Raw genomic sequence first — 12,582 nt, 5'->3', positions numbered from 1 at the left:
TCTCCTATTTTTTCGCCCCCCCCGGGCGCTGAGGTGTGTGTGTCTGTGTGTGAGTGTGCCTGTGTGCAAGGGGGGGAGGTGGGGGGGGCTTTTTTTTTTTTCTTGGTGGGGGAATTTTTTCAAAGCATCTTCATTATTATTTTATTTTGCTTCTCTGACTTGGACACTTCTCCCTTGGAGATTTCTTTTCCATGCAAAGGTAGGTGAGACGCATGCACACCTGGCTAACCTTATGTCTGTCTTGTTTCGCTTGTTTTTGCTGTCCTTTTAATAGAAAACTTGCGCCCACCCGTGTACCTGCACCATTCCTGTTTTGTTTCGTACCTGTTTCCTCTCTGGCAGAAGTAAAGGCTGAGGGTAGACATGTCTGTAATGTTAATAATTCTGTCTTTCCAGAGAGGAAAGTTATTTCTCTGTGCATGTCCAGCTGTACATGTATGTCCGTGTGCGGTGCCCATGTATGTGAGGCTGCCTCTGTTTACCCAACAAGTAGCAATAATTGATTTTGGTGTGTGTTTTGGGCAGGGGTGGTGGTGGAAGGGGAACGACTGTGTGTCCAGCAGTTCACGTCCATGAGCGATTGCAGCAGGGAATGTGTTTCTCACACATATTCAGCAGCTCTTTATACATGACTATAAATGATAGAAGGAGTGTGAATAATCCAAGGAATTTCAAATTTAGCCCTGGTTAGTTTGCACTGTTATGATGGAGAAGGATGGTGGGAAAGAGGAAGGGTTACAAAATCTCCTCCCTGGAGAGGTAACTGTCTGAGACTTGTGTATATATATAACTTTTCTTAAAACCGTCTCGGTGTTAGGGGCTGCTGGGGTTTGGGGTGTTTTTTTTCTTTGCAAAGCAAGAGTTGAATCTTGGATTTAGGTTTCATAAATTGTCTTTTCTTGTTTTGTTTATGATTATTGTTGCATTTCAATTGCGTGTGCAACATCCAAAGTGTCTGAAAAGGGACAGGGAATAGGACGTACTTTAATATAGCAAATGCATCATCTTCTGTACATCAGTGGAAGCTGTTGGCTGGAGTCAGGGGGAGAGAAATAGAAGAATTAAAAAAGAAGAGAACCAGAAATAATGTTAGACATTGTTGACTGGCAATTATCTGGCATATTTTCTGCCAATACTGGTTTTCGTAACACTCTTGATGGATACCTTTTGCTTCTTGGTAACAGCAGCTGTGTAAAAAGTACCAGGGGCTTAAAAAAAAAAAACCAAACAACAGAAAGAAAAAACCAACATGCATCATTTCCCTACAAATTATTACAAAGAAAAATGGTAAACATCAAAAAGCAGAACTTGCTCTGCATTTTCTTTCTGCTAATAGGAAGTGTTTTTTTCATTGATCTGGGGGTTGCTAGTGGTTCTGTATCTCTGTCGCTTAGAAGACTGCTATGTTAATTCTCAGTTGTTTCTGTGTGCTATTGCAGAGCTCTTGGTCCTAAATTTGGGCTGGTGATTGAGGATTTATTATCTCAGAAGAAGGATGGGGTCTGCTGACCCTCCGCCCCCCCTCACCCCTCAATGTTTTCACTCCAACATGTAAACTTCTCTATCGGCGGAAGGAAATCCGCAAGCTCATTACCTTCTCGACACCCTACCTGCAAAGAAACTTTGAATTCAAAGCACTGGGAAGGGAATTCAAGAGCCCTGCTTCTGCCCCCCCCCCCCCCCCCCCCTTCCCCTTTCTATTTTAAGGACAGCTTCTGAGCATCTCTCCCCCAGCCAGCGCTGCCCCGTCCCTCGGGTGCGGGCAGGAGCACAGCCTCAGGCAGGAGGCAGCTGCCCGCTGCCTGCAAGGAATGATGCTGCTGGACTGGGAGCATTTATTTCTCTCGCCATTAAATAACGTAATAGTTTCATGGCATTGGCGTCGAATGTGAGCTTCCTCGGAACGGCAGCAGCGTCGGTGAAGGTCTAGTGCCACGATCCTCTCCGCAGGGCAGCCGGGAGGCAGGCAGGGGTTGAATCCTGGCATCGCGCTGGATCCCTTGCCCACTGGCAGGGCGTTTGCACCGGGCTGGCTGGGAGAGGGTGCAGTACCTCTCCGGGAAAGCCTTGGTCCTGGCTGTAGCAGGAAGGTGGGGAAAAGCAGTTTTCCTGCAGATCTCGCTGGAAAGCATGTGTCTAAGCACTGGCCACCTCGGTGCACCGGCAGACGCACACGTGCCTTGCCAGGAGATCTGGTGGTGAATATCTCAGAGGAGGGTTGGGGGGGCAAGGAGGGAGCTTTGATCTGCCACGTGTGAGGGGTTTGCCTTGTGAAGCCTGGATCGATCTGACAGCGCTTATCGTAAAGGGGGTTATGCCAACCCGCCTCATGTTTTCTCTTACAAAATCTCCCCTCGTTGCTGCCTCAGGAGCGTTTTCAGGCAGTGGACCTGGCTGGAGCAGGTCCAGCGCAGCCACAGCCATCCAGGGAGTGAGGGGAAGCCTCACCGGAGGGGGATGCTGATTCCCGAGGAGCTCACTGCTTGCCTGCGGGTGTTTCTGGGCAGGCACGGTGGCCTTGGTTGGGATATGAGGAGACCAGTTGGGCGGCTTGGGGTCTATCAGAGTGCAGCCGCAGTGCTGGGCGAGCTTTCCTGTGTTCCCACCCTCGTCCCCACCAAAAGCAGCACCTTCCTCGCCAGTCCAGCCCTGAGCATCCTTGAAGTGCCCGTGATGCTCCGGTGCCCCTGGCTGCAGCTCTGGCTTCTCCTCTGGTCCTGGGCTTGCTTGCTTGCCTCCTTCCACCAACCCACTTCACGCCTGGCTGCGTTCCTGCTGCCTGATCTGGTCTGGGAGAACCCAGGTGTCCACACGCAGTACGACGCGGTCCCAGCCTACAGCCCTGCTTGGTGTTACAGCCCTGTCGGTACACCGCCAGGATAGCCCAGACCAGGGTGGCTTAAGCTGAGCCCTGGCCACCTTCGATTTTGGGAAGAGCCTGCAGTTCCGGGCTCTGCTGCAAAGGAGCCATATGCTTGCTCAGCTTTTTTTCCTAGGGGGGAAAAAAAATGTTGAAACCAATTTTTATTCATTTTTCTCAAAGAGAAGAAGTATCTACAGCTGGAAACTCATGACATGCACACGCAGTGTTAGGATTCTTTGAAAGAGCCGGCCACGGATTTAAAATAAATTTCATCTTCTATTAAATCAAAGTCCTAATCCTGCAAATTCAAGCAAGCAGGTGAACACCTGCACTTGCACAGAGCCTTGCTAAAACTGCTGGGTCCGTGGATGGGCTCGGAAATCAAGTGGTGCAGGTGGATCTGCAAGATCAGGCAGTACCATTTCTTTAGCTGTATTTTTTTAAATCTGTAAGATGGGATAACGTAGTGCTGATTTTAAGAGTGTTCAAGGTCTACAAAACCCCAACCCGTTACTGGAAAGTAAAGGTTTCTTCCCAGTTATGCAGAGGTGCACAGTTGTTTATCATGACCTAATATAGTCAGCTTATTTAGTTTATTCATCTGTGTCTGAGATGCATACCTTGAAGCTCTTAGAAATCACGTCGTGTTTTGAAAAATGTCTTATACTGATACAAAATTTATTTAAGCCCTCTAATCATAACTCAGACTGCATAAATCTACTGACTAACTTGGTAATAAACTCCTCGCTTTCCCGGTACTCGTCAGGCCACCGTGTTTGAAGCACTGCGGTGTGCCCTGAAGAGCAATCAGCCCAGTGTATCGGGGACTAATTGCAATGAGGAGATCTGAGAAAATGCCTCGTCGCTCGCCTCGGAGCGGTGGTGTGTGCTGCTGTGGTGGGGCAGGAGGGAGGTGGGCTCTTGGCTAAGCCAGGCTCAGCCATCAGGGCCTTTGCAGGTCCATGCCAGTCCTCGCAGCCTGTGGGTGAGTGGACGTGCTGCGGGCTCTTGGTGTGAAATGCTGCTCGTTGGTGTTTTCTGCAGTAGTTTGTGTTTCCCAGCACCCGCAGAGCGCAGTACAGCAGCCCGATCTCCGTGTGACCAAGGAAGGATCGGAGGGCTGCCTCCGAATGGAAAGGTTGTTCCCCTCTTACCAAGTGTGTGTGTGTATATTAAAAAAAAAAAAAAAAGGCAGCTGGTCTCCGTTTCTGACATAGCCATCACCTGCGGCGCAGGCACCACATCCCGCTCCATCGCGCCTCGACGTAAAGCTCGACGGGGGTGTCCCGGGGGGGCTGGCAAGGGGCATTGCCGTGCAAAACCACTGGAGCTCGGGGTTACGGCTGTGTGGTTGGACGCGATGGAGAGCAGCTGCTGACCTGCGCTGTCGGTAGCTGGTGAAGTGGCGAGTGCCGGGGATTTTGCTGCTGTGATGTGGCTGCTGAAAGTATTTGTGTGGTGTGATCGTTGCGGGGGGTGGGTGAGAAGGTTTTTGTTTCCTTTCTCCGAAGTGTCAGAGTTTGGCCGTGGCTAGAAAAACAGCGCTGTATAGAGAGCACAGATGGGGTTAGTGGTATTAAACATTTCTCAGGTGCTGGGTCAGTGTGTCTTGCTGGCAGGCTCGATTAAGTCGCTTTCCAGGACGGAGGTTAGGAATGGATTTTCCTACAGGTCAGACTGGCAGGGATGGATGGGATCCTGTTTCTGCTGCTGCAGTGTGTGTGTGCAGCGTGTGCATCTGTGCAGTGTGCCCAGCATCATCTCTCATCTCCTCCCAGAGCGGGGACTTTCGGCAGTGGTGTTGCCCTCAATTGCTTGTCTTCCTTGGGCATTTTTTTTGCCTATTTTGCCTTTCGAGCTACTCTAAGTTGGCCAGTGGGGGTGGTGGGAGGTGGGGGGTAGCGTAACTCTTTATGGACTCTTTTGGACTAAATTTCCTTGCAAGGTTGTCTGCTACGGGGAGGGATTGGACTTGGACCACAGGGGTCCATTTCAGGTCTGTGGTCAGATATGCTTGCATTGGTGTCTTTGCTGCTTTTCAGTGATTTTTGTTCAAGCAACCATCCAAGCTTTGATTTGCTTTGTTGGTTTTTTTTTTTTTTTTCTTCTTCTTCTCCTGGTGGCAGCAGGGAGAGAAGGGGACTTTCCAGGCTTATATAAATGAGTAGCAGTGTCAGCAGTCAAATCATGTGGGATGCAGGGAGCCATCACAAGGTCCTGGTCTATCTACTGGCCTGAGATTGAACAGCCCATAGGCCTTTGCAGAAGAGCTACCAGCATTGTCTCCTCTCTGCTTCCAGATGATTCCCAGCTTCATAGCTACATTTCTCTCCCATATCCGCTCTCCTTTCTAGAGGCAGAGCCTGGGGCATCATCGCACTCCACATAGCTTCAGCTCCCTTCCTGTTTTTCTTTTTGCCAGAGTTAGTTTGCTCCAAATGTGCATCTAGGTTTATGCAGATTTTCTCCTTTGGAGGCAGGGAACGGGGGGGGGATGACAGTAATTTATAGGGAGGGGACAGGTGTAAGATGTAACTCTTGATGCTCCCCAAATCCCTAGCACTGTGTTCCTTTTAGATGTGCTCCTTCCTCCCTTGCTTCTCCCCACCTCCCTTTCCACCCCGGGGAACCTCCTCTCCAGATGTAAGCAGTGATGTGGGCTGGGACGAAGTCTGGAGGTGGGGTGAGGATGTTTGTGCAGGGCTGGGAGGTTGCATCCAGCGCTGGGCTGTGACGGGGAGCAGGGGGTCTCCTGGGGTCTCCCACCTCCTTGTACGCTGCTGCTTTCCTACGCCCGCTCACTGCAACAGGTCCTGAAGGGACACTGGGTCAGGCTGGGCACTGGGACCGGGACAAAAGGAGCAGAGAGGTTGGTCCGGGAAGGCTGGTGGGAAAGGGCAGAGCTTCTCGCTGCCGGCTTAGCCCGGGTGGGAGCGACGAGCCTGGCCACAGCCCCGGGCTGCCTTTTTCCATCCACGCTCAGTGCAGGAGCAGCACTGGCAGCTGCAGCACTGGGCACCGTCTGCCCTCGCGGTGGGCAGGAGCTGCAGCTCCGTTCCCCCAGCATGGGCTTCTCCAGGAGGCACAGTCGAGGTATTTGCATATTTTGCCTCTCCTGCGAGCACTTCATATTCTGGCTCAAGGGCTGAGGGCGTGAGGACAGCCCCAAAGCCGTCGTTGCTGGGAGCCTACGAGACCACCGTCTTCCTCTTCATCATCCTCATCAGACCCGTCTTAGTTGACATCTTCATTGCTGATCTGGAGGGGGGAGTAAACGGCATGTTAATGACTTTCTCGGATGATGATAAAACAGGTTTTTGCCTGCCAGTGGGGATGCAGAAAAACAACACAAAGGGAACTAGCGAGGTCAGAAAGATGGGCAGAAAATAACATAATGAGATTCATCGTAGGAAAAATGCAAGCTAATGCATCTGGGGGCAATGTAATCCGAAACACGTGGTCTGAGGACCTGGTGAGGGGCGGGGAGGGGACGGCACACGCCACGAGACGGAGGTGTGACGGTAGATGGCATATCAGACATGGGCTTGCAGCGTGACGGGACCGGCAACAGAGACATCACGATGGCAGCCCGCCTCTGCGGCCGGCCCCGGCGCCAGCCCTGCGGGAAAGCGGCGCTTGGCACATCATTATCGGCAGAGCATTGGTAGGCGAGAGAGGCAGCTTTCAGCGCGGATCTGCGCGGAACGACCACGGGGCTAGGGAGATTAATTTATGAGCAAGGATTAAGTGCTAAAGATGTGTAGCTTGGCTAAGCGGTGGTTTAAGCGAGAGGACGTGACAGGAATCCGCTCACGTGAAAGGTGCCCGCGTGCCCGGGGAGGAGACATCGCTGTGAGCAGTGCGGACCCAAGGGGGTTGCAGGGAGCGAGGGGGGCAGATTGGAAAGGGAAAACACTGGCTCTGGGGCAGAACCTCCCCATAGACGGGTCTGTGAGAGCGGGGAGTCACCCCCAAAAGGAGATTTTTGGGTGCCTGTTTATTTGGGACACCAAAAAGGAAAATGTTTCGTTGAAAGCAAGCATGCGTATTCTCTGGGGAGCAATGGGATGAGGCTGAGGTCTTCAGCAGCACTGACCTCTGGGTCTCAAACGCCCCACATAGTTAAGGCCAGGTAATGATTTTCCACTGGGAAACTTCCTTCGCCTCTGTACCTCCTCAACCCAAAGTGCCCGTGTTGCTCCTGGGCCTTTTCTTCTCTCATCATTTACCTTTTCCCCATCCCTCCAGCAACATCTTTACTGGTCTCCACAACATCTCCTTCAGGCTTAGCCAAAGGCTTCTCAGCAGTGTAAGCAGATCCCTGCTTTGCTGTGCCAGGGATGGGGACCAGAGGCATGGCCAGGACGGGGCTATCGCAGGCACGCGAGGGGCAAGCGATGTGGTGGACATCGGCTGCGATGTGATGATACGGGTGGGAGAGTCCCGGAGATCTGGGCTTGCTCTTCCTACAGCTGCGGGTGCTGCCTGCGGTACAAGTTGAAGGCAGGGTATTGCTGAGGCTTCAGGACACGTAGTTTGCTTATCTTTGTTTCGTCCTGTGCTGACCACACTGCTCCGTCCCCTGCTCAGTGGGATGGGGGAATTTCTTCTGCTCCCTGTCCCGAGCAGGAGGAGGGATCCAAAATCACCACGGTGGGAAGGGGGAGGCTGTCAAGCTCCTGAGCAAATCTGGCAGAGGTTAATACCATGTGCGGAGATAAGGCACAGCAATCGCCCGGTGTGCAGCTGAAAGGCAACACAGGTCGTGGGCATTAGACCAGGCAGGGCAGCCGGGAGACCCTGGCCCTGCTGCAGGCCACGGATGGCACGTTTCAGGGGCACGCAGGCACGCTGGCACCTGTGAGCGATGGATTCGGGCACCATTTGAAACACTTTCTGCTGGGTTCTGCCATGTCCCGTTGCATTAGGAGGTGCTGAGATGATGGAGATGTAAAAGCCCCTCTTTCAAATTAGCTGCTAATAAGAGTGACCCTTTTCCTTACTGATACTGATACACCTCCACGCACATACAGGCAGAAGAGAGCAGGCGCTGCCTCACATGAACAGGCAGAGAAACACGCCGATGCCAGATGAACATAAACAGAGAGGGAGCCATGTACCACTAATTATATTGTACCACTGCGAATGCTCCAAATGTGAAACCTGTATGACTAACACATCCCCACAGCCAGACGCATGCATCAAAGATAACACACAACCGGCGCTTGCCATTTATAGCAACAAACAAACGCGGACTCACAACCATGTACAACAGACCACCCTGGGAGGCACACGCGCACACGCAGCTACCGAGTGGGGTCACCCACACGCATTCATAAATATGCCGCACAGTCAGAGACATCCTTAAATAAGTCTGGGTTTGTGTGAAGCCAGCCGCAAGAGCCATGCCCCGAGATGCTCGTCAACTTTCAGATGGAAGTTTGGAGATGATAAATAAATAGGTGTGCTGCAGGTGCTGCTCCGATTGACGGGGCCGTCTTGCCCTCCCCTGCGATGCCAGCTGGAGGTTGTCGTTTTTGTCCCTCTTCTGCAAGGGTGTCGCGGGGTGTTAGCAGGACAGAGGGGCTGCTGCCCTTCCTGCTGCTTCTGAGTAACCGGTGAATGATGGAGATGGACGGTCTGTAAAGGACTTGTGTCCCCTCAGGATGGGAGGTTCTGTATATGTGTAAGGCTGCTCTTAAAGGAAATATACCCTGCACTTCCATCTCGGCTGCGAGCCCTGGTGTTGCCCGTGCGAGCAGCCTGCAGGGAGGAAGGGATGGTCCCAGGGCAGCGTGGGCTGGCGAGGGATACGGGGTTAAGGGTGGTGGTGGGGAAGGTGAACTCTGTGGATGCTCCGTGCGTGGGAGTGGAGACATCCCGCTGGGCTCTGGGTGGATCGCCTCCAGCACTGGGATGATGCTCTGGGAACCTCTCTCTGGTATTTCCCTCTCCCCTCTGGCTGCAGAAGGCTCTTCCACCGGCAAGACGGAATAGTCTCCCCTATCCTGTCTGCACGCTAGAGGTTTTCAGGAAGGGCCTGGATGAGCGTTGCAAAGGTCCCACCAGCCCTCCCTCACCCGTAGTCCCTGACGGCCCCCCTCTGCCCAAACCCGTGCCGAGGAGGGGTGGCGAGGAGCCAGCAGACTGCTTCAGCTGGGGCGTGATGCCTGCAGGACACCGCGGGCTGGCTCGCTCGTGGCACTTTGGTCGACTGTGGCGTGCCTGGCAGGTCGTGGCATTATCAGCCCCGGGACGCCAGTTGCAGCCCTGGAGGGGAGCGTGTCCCGTCAGAGACCTCTCTGAGCAGCGCACGCCAGGAGGTGACATCGGCCCTTGGGGACAGACACCCCCAGTCTGAAGCACTTCCCCTGAACCGTGACATCTCCTCTTTTTTCTCCCAAGCAATCTCCCCTGCTCATTAAGTCCACCACTTCCCTTGCTGTTTCAGAGCATCCTTCTCCCTTCTTCCCCAGCGGAGTCCGGCAGGATCAGGTGCTTTCTCTGAAGCAGGGAAGGGCTGAGCCGGAGGCTGGCGGCTTCTCCCATGCCTGCCAAGTCAAGGAGCTCCCCGCCAGCACACGTGTCTGGGGCCGGTGTGCGTGCCAGATGCAGGACCAGCAGGGGCTCGGCTCGGGATGGTGGTGGTTTTAAATGGCCCTTGGGGACGGAGAGTGGGAGGAAGAGTGCTGACTCGATACTTGGCTCCGGGGAAGGCTTTGGTGCAGGCTGTGCAGGGAGAGAAGCAGGAGGAGCTGCCAGCCCACAAATACCTTCCCTTCCCCTGGAGGGAAGTGCAGCGGGTGTAGCATCGTTCCTCCGGCGGCTTGCGACTTTTGCGGGGGAATGTTTTTTGGCATTTGCGGGGCGTTTGGCCAGAAAATAATAGTCAGGGGTGGGGAGGATTTGGTTTGCACTGATGGGTCTGGCCTGCCACCGCCACCTGGGGATAGGCTTGCCTGAGCAAACGGTTGAGTGGGAAGAACGTGCATCTGGCCACCCCATAACCACCTGATTGTCCTCTTGTATTGCCCTTGTCGCAGTGAGCAGCGCTTACACAAAGGGGAGGTCGAGTTCTGGAGCCTTATAATCCTGTCTGGTCTTACTGTATTTCTTCTGGGTAGGAACCCTCTCCGTTGAGGCATGTTTTTCTGCGTATGCAGATGTGTGTGTGCCAAACTCATTCCTCTTGGTCATTTTGATTTAAATAGGCTCACTCCAATCAAGTTACACAGCAATGCTACGGCATGGGAAGGCCAGTAATTGCAATCCCCGAGAAAATATCAGCATTGCATGAGTTGCAGCCTGGCCTGGCCAAAACAGTGGAAATACCCGATTCCAACCTCCACATCTGAGCTGGTAGTGGTGAGCACCCTGGATCTGTCTCTGGCAGGAAAACCACTCCCTTCCCCTTTGAAGTTGAGGCAGGAGGACTGACTCTGCATAAAGAGCTCGGAAGTGCCCCACTGCTCGGGTTTCCCCTCTGCCTCTTTTGACACAGCATATTAATCCTGCTTAATGTAGGAAATATGCCGTGATCACAGCCTTGGAGCTGGCTTGGGTGGCAGAGTGGGATTTAATGTCAGGAAGGAAAGGGGTATTAGTCACCTCTCCAGTGGGGCAGCTGTCATTCAAGGACTGTATTTAGCTTTAGGACTTCCAAAGGGATTCACCTAGCTCTGTGTCTGTATGACCTCTAATGAGCCATTCTGGGCTGCACAAATTGGAGCGATAAACTGCCTGTGATGCAGCCACTACCCAATTTGTGCACGTGTGTGACATGGGCAGAGCTGCATCCCAAAGTCCCAGCTGCATCTGGCAGTGGTGAGATGCAGAAGAGGCCCTGAATGTTTGCTTGGAGGGAAAGCAGGGAAACGCTGATGAGGTTGTTTCTCCCGTTCCCTTGCTCAGTTGTATTGTTAATTATGAAGCTTTGTACGTCGCAGTTTGGAATCGTCATGCCCTCATCAGTGTGGATGCTCTGAGCACCGTAGTAAGTCATTCCTCCTGGCTGTCCCTGCTAACCTTTCTCCTTCATGTTGTTAATGGGAAAGAAGCTGGGCTCAGCCACCGCATGTTAATAGCCTGCAAGGGAGCCAGCTCAGAGCAGGCAATGGGAAGCTGGTGGGAATAGGGAACGGAAAAGGTGGTACAAGGAGTTGCATAGGTGCTCAGAGTTAAAAACCTGGTGAGAGTGAAAACAGAGGTGCTGGGTGGTGGGAAGGATGTGCTGCCACTTCTGTCACAGGGGTTAAAAAATTATGAACAGCATCCCAAAGCCAGTCAGGAGACACAATACCGGTTTCCTTCCAATAGCTGCAGGCCTTTGGGGTAATGAATTCAAAGAGTCTCTGTGCTATCCCCTAAGGGACACTGTGTCTGCTTTCTAAACCTCTGTGCTTGCTGCTCTTTGTTCTGACAAATACCAAGGCTCGAAGAACAAGCAAAGCTTTGGATCAAAGTGCATGTTGGAAGCAGGGAGCTGAGAGAGCAGGGTGGGTAGGCAGGGCTCGCAGGGTCTTAACCGGGGATGATGGGGGGCTGCAGCCCAGGGTGGAAAGGTTGCCCGGACCTGGCAGATGAGTGCTGTGGAGAGCACTGCAGATCACGGATCCAGAAGTGTGGGCATCAAAGGGGTCTCGGGCTGAAACATCAAGGGTGCAGCATGCCAAGGCAGAGCAGTGTCAGCAGAGATGCATGATCCTAAAGTGAAGGGAACTAAGGCAAGTCCCTGGGAGGATAACGTATGGCTAGGACGCGAGGAGACAAGGTCTCTGCCATGGACAGATATCTTTTCCAGCTGCTGCTTGTCCCTTTCTGTATTGTGGTCTGTCTGAGGGCTCTTGTATTGCTTTTAAACCTGTACTTGTAGCACGGGCACTCCAGACACTTGAGCATGCCAACAGGGTGAAGGGAAGAAAGTGCCCGTCAGGCCACCATCGGGCAGTCCTTGGGCAAGCTCTCTTTCCTAAGAGCATCACTGTAACGCCCCTCCAAAGCCAGGCCTTGGAATTTATTTCGTTCTCCTCAGTTGACAAGCCACTTCCAGTGTGCTATTTAATGGACATTTGCCTTTGCGATTTCCCAGAACAAGGCCACCGTTCAGTGCACCCAGCCAGCAAAGCGATGTTCTTTAGCAAAAGCACGGTGCTCTGCAGTACTTGGGTGCTACCGAGCGTGAGACCTGTTCTTCTGCTCTTCCTTCGCCCACCCGCGCTCCCTGACCATTCTGCTTAGTGGAATAACTTTTGCAACCCGTCTTCACGGTGCTTCCACTGCCCCGGCGCAGGAGAGCTCCACAAGCTCCAGTAAAGGGCGCTTAATATTTAATCCCGCTTCTAGCTTGCGTTACAGCTCCCTGTTTGAACGAGTGACTGTTGCGTATGGGTTTGACATGCATTTGCCAGCGTCGGTCTGAAGGAGCCTGTGCCGTGACTGGGGTGGCACAAGGCCAGCCCGGCGCGTCCCTGGATGGGAGAGGGCACGCTTGGGGCAGCGGAGCTGGACCTGGGGTTGGCGGGACCGCGTGAAGGACTGCGAGGGCAGGGTGGCTGTGTTCCAAAGCGCAGTGCTCCGTTAAGGTGCTCGGGCCATCTCCAAAAGAGTCGGCACCATCACTTGAGATGGTGGAGCACCGTGCCGGGGTGTCTCAGCGCCCACAGGGCTGATGTAGATAGTGATGGAGAGGACTAGCCAGAGGAGTCTTGGTGGAGAGAGGG

The 12,582-nt window shown here is 53.2% G+C and overlaps 1 protein-coding gene across 1 annotated transcript in view; it reads left to right on the top strand.

The window, feature by feature from the left end:
• The first annotated feature begins 89 nt into the window (after nucleotides 1–89).
• CACNA1I (calcium voltage-gated channel subunit alpha1 I) overlaps nucleotides 90–12,582 on the top strand; it is a 172,771-nt gene continuing 160,278 nt past the window's right edge. Inside the window, 1 exon segment of the mRNA XM_030041229.1 lies at nucleotides 90–199. The gene's annotated coding sequence lies outside the window, so the exon portion shown is untranslated.

The sequence above is a fragment of the Aquila chrysaetos genome, chromosome 17, assembly GCF_900496995.4.
Source record: "Aquila chrysaetos chrysaetos chromosome 17, bAquChr1.4, whole genome shotgun sequence".
NCBI lineage: Eukaryota > Metazoa > Chordata > Aves > Accipitriformes > Accipitridae > Aquila > Aquila chrysaetos.
Note: the sequence above shows the minus strand (reverse complement) of the source record. Positions and strands in the feature narration are given on the sequence as shown.